Below are 8,909 nucleotides of genomic sequence, written 5' to 3'. Positions count from 1 at the left end.
AATACCACCACAACACAACTCTACATCCTTATTAACAAACCCCAATCCTAATCCATCATAAATAAATATAAGAACACATTATTAATAACCTCCACACCTCATAATTCCAATATATATATCCACCAACAAATCTATTCCAATAACATTACAAGGCTAATCATTAAATACAACAAACCATTCAACTTGTCCTATGGTACCTCTAACCTAAGTTTTCACAACACCGTAAATATTAAACGTGCGAAACTTAAACCATACCTTGGCCGATCACTTAATTCACCCAAGGCAGCTTTTCAACACAAAATTACAGCCTCTTCAAGCTCAAGTAAAATAGCCACAAACTAAGCTTTGATCACCAACAAGCCTCTAAATATTCCCAATGCATATATACCCACTTAATCTACACCTAATACATATACATATTCCAATTTCAGTTCTCCATTACTAAAACAAGATTGAGCTAGGGTTAGGGTGTTCTTACCATACCCATATGCTCAATAGCTTGAGCCCACAAGTTCCGGAAGCTAACTTGAACCTAGAACACAAGAATTGAACAATTTTTAACTTAATTGTTCATAAATTTCCGAAATTAGGAGAAGCTGGCTGAGAAGAAAATAATGAGTTACCTACCAAATTGTTCCATGGGTTTCGTAGAGCTCGTCACGGTGAACGCGTGATCGCAAACGGTTCGTCAATCGGAGCTCTGGATCAAAAGTTACATGGATTTGAAATTAAAGTGAGGGTTAGGTTTTTGCTTGTGTTCTTCTTCCCCCTAAGAAATGTTTCCCAACGTGAATAATGAAGAAGAAGGGAAATAAGAAGCTGTGCTTCTTTAATGGATTGGGTTTGGTTGGGCCTTGGGCCCATTTTGGGTCTGGTTCAACCAGTTCGGCCCATCCGGCCCAATCTTGGGCCAAACTTTTCGAAATTGGTATCAAAATTCTCGTTTCGACAAGCTCTATCCTATTTTGATATCAGTTTTGCGTATTTAATTTTTCTATTGAAAATTCGATTTATTGACTAATTATATACCGATTTTAGCGGGGTTTACATCCTACCCACCTAATTAGGAATTTTGTCCTCAAAATTCAGAGTGCGCTACCTGAATAGAGGTGTGGTTAGTCCTTCCGCATCTCTGTCTCAAGCTTCTAGGTGTATTCTTCAATACCAACCCAACACCAAGCTACTTTCACTAAGAAAACCTCTCTCCCGCGTAAACGTTTAATGCTAGTATCATCAATCCTAACCAAAGTTACTAGAAGCGTCAGACCTTCTCTTACTTGGACTGATTCTGGTTGTGGGACATCACTGGGTCGAAAGTGTATTTATGAAGCTGTAATATGTGAAACACATCATGCCGGTTCGAACATTGTGATAGTAAAGCGATCCTATACGCCACTGGTCCGATGTGATGGGGATTTAGCTTTTTAGTTTTTGATTGATCATCCGATTCTAGTTCGTTGAAGTGATCTTCAGAAATAGGTATCCTCTTCCTTCCAACTTGAGAAGTCTTCTCCTTAGATCTGCCCAACTCTTTTGTCGGCTTTCATAGTGAGAATTCTAACTTAGATTTGTGTCACTCTTCCTCCGTTGTTTCGGCTGTTAAATTCAGGAACTAAAACGTTTGGTATTCCAGTTTTCGGTTAATTCAAATGTGTTTAACATACTGTGAAGTCTCACCTTCTCCCTGATGTATAGTCTCTTTGATATCCCCAAGAAGTGGTTTACTCCGATGGGCAAAACGGGCCTGGTCACTTGATCCACAGCTCCCTAACAGTATCATCTTTTGTCCTAGTCTTCGGTAACCTATTATGAAATAAATGGCTATTCCCTTTTATCTTTAATGTAGAACCTTCGACGGTTGTGGCATTTCAAACAGTTTCTTGTGGTCTTTCATTTCTTTCTCATACGTCAAACTTGTAATCACATATATTTCTACCTCGTTCTTCATTTCTGTCTGCTCAAAATATCTTCTTTGATTCGTGGTAGGTTTTAGAAATCTCAAGGTAACTTCGAAAATCCTCTCTTGTATTCTTCGGACAACAGTTTCTCACTCTAACTCCTAATCTCGACACATAACCCACTCATGGTGTCTTCTTGATTCAGCCGGCTTCGGTTCTCTTAGTAGCTCCTTATCACTGTTGTTGCACTCCTTAAGTCCTTGACTCTACGATCTCTATTTCGACATTAAACATATAAATCTTTTCTTAGTTCCCTTTTGTTTGCCAGACTTCGACATCCTCGGTAGGTCTTTATCGTCCCCTCACGCTTCCTGCATTTCGTCTTTGCTATGTTTTAAAACTGCAATAGATTTAGTTTGACTCCTTTATCTATACCCTTAATATCCAATTTAAAGTTCCAACTTATCTAGCCTTCCATTCTCCGAAATTTATATCCAAGCATTTCCCCAAAAACTTCTTACTCAGGGCATCTGTTACCACTTCACGATATTGTATTTACACGTATCTTAAACCCCTCTGGTAATGTATCGCACTAATTCTGAGTTGTTAAATAAGTTCGGGTATTCTAATTACTGGTTTTGGGTTTAATCCTTCTCTTGGAGTTTGAAAGCTCTCTTCATATTCGGGTATCTATGTAACCGGTGTATTTCTAGCGCATTAAACTAATCATAGGCTTTGTGGTCGACAAGAATTAATGCTCCAAAACTCTTTTTGGGGGCGCATGCTTATCTGCTTCATTTTCCGTATCCAAAAGTCTTGCTCTTAAGGAATCAACATCTCAATAGTTGCAGCTATACTTTATACATGATACTAATATAGGCTCGAGTTAACTTTCAAAAGGACATTAAGCTCAAAAATGAATGAGCAATACAAACGGTGTTTGTAAGGATTAAAAAGAAAATCTTGTACACGGTTAATCAAGATTATACCGAAATAATGAAATGCACAAGGAGAAGAACCTAGGTGCATCTCAAGAAAAGAGTTCAAATTAAAGACCCTTGGTAGAGAGAACAGAGCGTATAGAGTCAAAGAAATTTCAGCTGATTCTGAAGAACATGGTTTGTGAACAAGGCAACTCTAGTCATAGCGAGGGTACAAGATTCAAGGATTACGCGTTTATACCGAGACAAGCTCAGACTCATCTTGGAAGAAACAATATTTATGTGCACAAGGAGTAAAGTTAGAAAGGTAGTCAAGCTATTTAGGAAAAGCTCCGGATCGAATGTCAATATAGGTTTCAAAAGAAGGATTAGATCGAGTCGCGAAGGTTCGTTAGCACACTCTCTCTGCATAAGGTTTCCTACCGTTCTCTTCTTTCTTCTCTAGCATAACCGATGCTTCCCACAAAGAAATAGTTTGTTAGGTGATTCCCTCTTCTAGTACTCCCTTCCACTCAATCCTAAATTCTACCGATTATGATGATGTCTTTGCTTGTGGTGCGATTGAAGTTAATCCGGCTTCCGGTACTAAGCCTATCGCAAACACGCTTTCTCTCTGAAATAGAAGTTCTGACACACCTTCAAGAATTGTCTTAGAAACTCTCTCGTATAGGGATTTGTTTCATCTTCCCTTACCTCTTAACAATTAACATCTAAAGGTTGTGTTCACTTTACTCCTCTTCCTCAAAATATCACCATCACTGAATTCCAAACAATAACTCCGCGTAACCCTCAACACTCCTGATTTCTTAGATATGGTCAAACCTGCTTCCTCTATGTGGTCCAACCTACTTCCACTTCGTTACTTAATCCTTAACCTTCAAAAGTCTAACCATCCCTCTAAGGTAGCTAAGTGTTACTCCGTCTCAACAACCAATAGTTTTCGACTAATCATCGACTTGGACCTCATAATTACTGAAACTCGTCATGCGTCACGAAGGAATATTACATATCAATGGTAGGCAAGAAAATTAAAAATTCAACTGTTGGTTCATAAATACCTCGCGTTTGAAAATCGGGTTCGGTTGCATCCCGGCTTCCTCTGTACGAATAATTCCAAGACATATGCCCTGGCTTCCCACACTTGTAACATACCCTTTCCTGCCCTGCATGGTCTGTTTGGATGGTACCTCTTGCAACTTGAGCACCTTAAGTCACCCGGTTGAGCACTAGTTTGCCCTTTTGAATTCGGGTCCGAACGATTATCGTTCCTTCGGTCATTGTTCCGGCGCTGAGAATGTGAAGTGACAAAGCGATTCTTTTTGAAAGTTTGGCTCCTCGGTGTAATCTTTCCCTCTTTCTTTGTGAAGGGTTCTCGGTGATCACTTCTTGCTACCTCAGCCCTCCTTGAGCTTTCTCCCGTTGCCTGACCAACGTTAACCTGCTCCAGATAACTCAGTGGTACCTTTGTATTCGGAGCATTATGTCCACCTTCATATTCATTATCATCATTGTTGCCAGTTCCAGCTTGTGGTTGCATCCCATCCATTACTCGGATGGTCGCGGCAGCAACAGTACCAATGGCAGCAGCAACACTCGTCATTGCGGTCACAATATCGGTCAAACTATCTATTGGTATGGTTACCTCATTAGCTCTCCGTCTTTGACCTCGATTATGCTCACGACCGCGCCCACGAGATGCCATTTGGTTTCTGTTCACTCTAAACAAGTGATATCAAGGTGATCAGTCTCAATATCTCTAGTTTAGTATTTCACAGTCCCAAATGCATGCTCATGAGCATTCATGCCTCATATATCAGTTAGATACCCTAAATAGCATGTATAGACACCCAGAGAATGCCCAGAGGCATAATCAGTCTGTCCCTCAGGCTCTATAGGAACGAACTGCTCTGATACCATAATGTAACACCCTACTACACAATGTTTTACGCTTAAGTCATAGAACAGAGGTAGTATGGTATTACAGACCTCTAATAGTAAGGATATACATATAATACTGAAAAAATTATTATACTAGGAGCCTTGGAACAAAGTGGGTAAACAAGAATCGCAAAATAAAAAGCGCAACGCTCAAGGAATAGGATTACTTGCGTGCTAAGAAACCTAATAGGAATATGATAGAACAATAAACGAAGGGATAAAGAAAAGCCAAGGAACAGCATAACTAGCCTCTGACTCAGCCTGCGAAGCTAAGGCTGGCCGGAGGATACATATATACATATAAACATACATAAGTGTCCCCAAAATATACCAAAATACCAAAGTAAACTCCTATCTCTCCCTCAACCTCTAAGAGGAGCAGCATACATAAGTTACTTGGAGAGTAAGCTACACATATATTTACATATATACAAATAGAACCCAAAATACACCCAAGAACTACTTCGCTTTCCAGAATCCAGACGCCTAGCGAGGAGTCTCTCAACCTGCATCTGAAAAACAACAACACAGTATGGAATGAGAACCGGAGGTTCTCAGCATGGTAAAAGTGCCACGCGCATAAGAAATACGGTCCTGAGAATGCCATAGGCAATCCTAGAACTCCGTTATTCAATTATCCAACTTAAGCATTAAAATAGAAGCCATAAACAGGGGTAGGTATTCTAAATCTACCTAACTTACTCAAGTTCAAACTTAACCCAACAGCAACCCACTGAACCGAAAATCATACCTGCATAGAACCGAAATTACAATAGCCACCGAACCGAAATACGTTCATGTGGTTAATCCGAACCGAATTCACAATAGCCACCGAACCGAAATACGTTCATGTGGTTAATCCTTCATTTTCAGTTCAAACTCAACCTAACAGCAAACCACTGAACCGAAATACGTTCTGCCTAACTTACTCAATTTCAATCCTAATCTAACACCAAGCCATTTCTCCTTTCCTCCATCCCTCCATCATCCCCAATGCAACAAAAACAAGCAACCAAACAAGTTCACGCACAAGTAATGAGCAGATAGTACAAATAGCAAGTATAGCAGGTAGCAGGTGATATAAATCAATTAGGCAAACCCAGGAAATGCATAGCAATCAAAGCAAACAAATGCATATGATGCATGTCTGTCCTATGGCTGATGGGGCCCATCTGTCGGTTATCCAGCCAACCCGACAAGTCCGAAAACCTTAGACTGTCCCTCGTCGCGCATCCCCAAGAGTCTATGCATAGATTTCACATACATTCATCATATAATCACTCAATGGGGGCTATCCATACCCGGGAAATTATGTGCGCCCGGTCGCCCTTACGACGTAGGGTTAACAGAGTATCGAGAATCAACCTGGAACACGTGGTGGCGAGCCGCGGTTTTTACCCAGGGAACTCGTATCTCAGATATCATCATTCATAAGCCATTTCATAGTCATAATCATTATTTAATCATTCATCAAGCCATGGCACATTAACTCCTTTTATTAACAACCTCCCTTTCACATTTTTCATCGTCATTCTCTTATAATTCATCTTGATTGCCCTTTTCGGGTCCTGACCAAACTTTTTATCAAACTCTTCGCATCCTTCTTAATATCGAATAATCTTAAAATCAACCCAACTCCAACATTAAATCAATCACATCACACGAGGATTGCACTTTAACTTCTCGAACTCATGACTATCACTAAGACATCCTGGACACTCTATTTTCTTTTCTGTTTCTAATATAGCAAATGAACTCAGAATTGCACAAACTTTATGTCCAGGCGTTCATATTGAAATAAGCTTTCTAACAAACTAAATATCATAATTTTCTGATTTTTCTAGCCTCGGGAATAAAGGAAAAACCATGACTGCTCTGCAGTGCATAAAACCAGAAAAACAGCAGCAGCATGTGATATTCAAAATTCAATATAAAATTCAAGATAAATCCAATGACTTTGAAAAGTAATGTAGTTAAACTTTACTCATCCAGGTTTCTTTCTCCATTGGTTCTGAGTCAATACCATTTTTAATGAAAAAGTTACATTACCCGGAAGTTAAGTAAAAATGAGGCAAAATCTGTTTCTTTTCAGTTTTGACCATCAATATTCAAAAATTCACAGCTCCCAATCCTTAACTCTTAGAATTCTAAAATTTTAGAGAAATAAAGCTAGTTAATCAAATTTTATAACAAAATTGGTTTCGCTCCAAAACTCAACTCGTAGAAGTCGCAGCAAGACAAACAAGTTGCTACCCTGTTTGATCTTTTCTGCTGCAGGACAGATTTAACAACCTAACTTTAAAAATTTGCCATAAATTGTATATTTAACAAAAAGGTCCCAATTTTTTTTCAGTTTAGTTCCTTATATTCCCAAGTTTAGCCCAGACTTGGTCTCATGCAATTCCGATCATTACATAATTAGTTACAGCACATGCAATACCACCACAACACAACTCTACATCCTTATTAACAAACCCCAATCCTAATCCATCATAAATAAATATAAGAACACATTATTAATAACCTCCACACCTCATAATTCCAATATATATATCCACCAACAAATCTATTCCAATAACATTACAAGGCTAATCATTAAATACAACAAACCATTCAACTTGTCCTATGGTACCTCTAACCTAAGTTTTCACAACACCGTAAATATTAAACGTGCGAAACTTAAACCATACCTTGGCCGATCACTTAATTCACCCAAGGCAGCTTTTCAACACAAAATTACAGCCTCTTCAAGCTCAAGTAAAATAGCCACAAACTAAGCTTTGATCACCAACAAGCCTCTAAATATTCCCAATGCATATATACCCACTTAATCTACACCTAATACATATACATATTCCAATTTCAGTTCTCCATTACTAAAACAAGATTGAGCTAGGGTTAGGGTGTTCTTACCATACCCATATGCTCAATAGCTTGAGCCCACAAGTTCCGGAAGCTAACTTGAACCTAGAACACAAGAATTGAACAATTTTTAACTTAATTGTTCATAAATTTCCGAAATTAGGAGAATCTGGCTGAGAAGGAAATAATGAGTTACCTACCAAATTGTTCCATGGGTTTCGTAGAGCTCGTCACGGTGAACGCGTGGTCGCAAACGGTTCGTCAATCGGAGCTCTGGATCAAAAGTTACATGGATTTGAAATTAAAGTGAGGGTTAGGTTTTTGCTTGTGTTCTTCTTCCCCCTAAGAAATGTTTCCCAGCGTGAATAATGAAGAAGAAGGGAAATAAGAAGCTGTGCTTCTTTAATGGATTGGGTTTGGTTGGGCCTTGGGCCCATTTTGGGTCTGGTTCAACCAGTTCGGCCCATCCGGCCCAATCTTGGGCCAAACTTTTCGAAATTGGTATCAAAATTCTCGTTTCGACAAGCTCTATCCTATTTTGATATCAGTTTTGCGTATTTAATTTTCCTATTGAAAATTCGATTTATTGACTAATTATATACCGATTTTAGCGGGGTTTACAACCTGAAAACAAACGCTACCTAAAGGATATACAAAAAGGAGAAGGAAAAACATGAAGAAGAATAAATGCGTAATTCATGCCACATTGTGTAAGTAATTTTTTATGAATTTGGACCACTTGATTGACAAAAAATTTGTTTATCTAACTGGACCTAAAAATTATATTATTTGGTGATATTTCTTTTAATATTTAAAATGCATGTAATAGACTTAAATGTAATAAATAATAGGTATAAATGCAAAAAAATTATTAATATTAAGTGTTTGAATCTTTAATTTTTAAATTAGAGCAACTTTAATAAATATTTTTGAAGTATTATTTTTTATAGTCTTAAAAACTAAATTGATTTATAATTAAAATTTACATTATTGAAATTGATAAATGGAATAAAAGTGGTCTTATTCTAGAGAAACGACATTACCTTAATAAAAATTAATAAAATTTTATTATTTGTCTAGTTATGTTGATGGAATAATTAAAAATAATATAAAATTTTAATTGAAATGAAATCAAACATCATAGTAAAAAAATTTATTTTTAGTTTACGATATATGATCACATAAATATTAATGTGTCATTTGATAGGACCTAAACTAAAATGAAACTTAAAACTACTAGCATTAGAGATACTTTTAAAAATACAAACAC

The 8,909-nt window shown here is 37.7% G+C and overlaps 2 long non-coding RNA genes across 2 annotated transcripts; both read right to left on the bottom strand.

The window, feature by feature from the left end:
• Positions 1–285: 285 nt before the first annotated feature.
• LOC130973002 (uncharacterized) lies at positions 286–774 on the bottom strand. Its single transcript, XR_009083981.1, has 3 exons — positions 628–774; positions 479–532; positions 286–403 (listed from the first exon to the last, which is right to left on the bottom strand). It is a non-coding gene; the product is annotated as an uncharacterized LOC130973002 (long non-coding RNA).
• A 4,186-nt stretch (positions 775–4,960) lies between these two features.
• Positions 4,961–7,991, bottom strand: LOC130972914 (uncharacterized). Its single transcript, XR_009083957.1, has 4 exons — positions 7,840–7,991; positions 7,691–7,744; positions 7,468–7,615; positions 4,961–5,289 (listed from the first exon to the last, which is right to left on the bottom strand). It is a non-coding gene; the product is annotated as an uncharacterized LOC130972914 (long non-coding RNA).
• Between the last annotated feature and the right edge of the window lie 918 nt (positions 7,992–8,909).

The sequence above is a fragment of the Arachis stenosperma genome, chromosome 4, assembly GCF_014773155.1.
Source record: "Arachis stenosperma cultivar V10309 chromosome 4, arast.V10309.gnm1.PFL2, whole genome shotgun sequence".
NCBI lineage: Eukaryota > Viridiplantae > Streptophyta > Magnoliopsida > Fabales > Fabaceae > Arachis > Arachis stenosperma.
The sequence above is the reverse complement of the archived record's forward strand: the minus strand, read 5'-3'. Positions and strand labels throughout refer to the sequence as shown.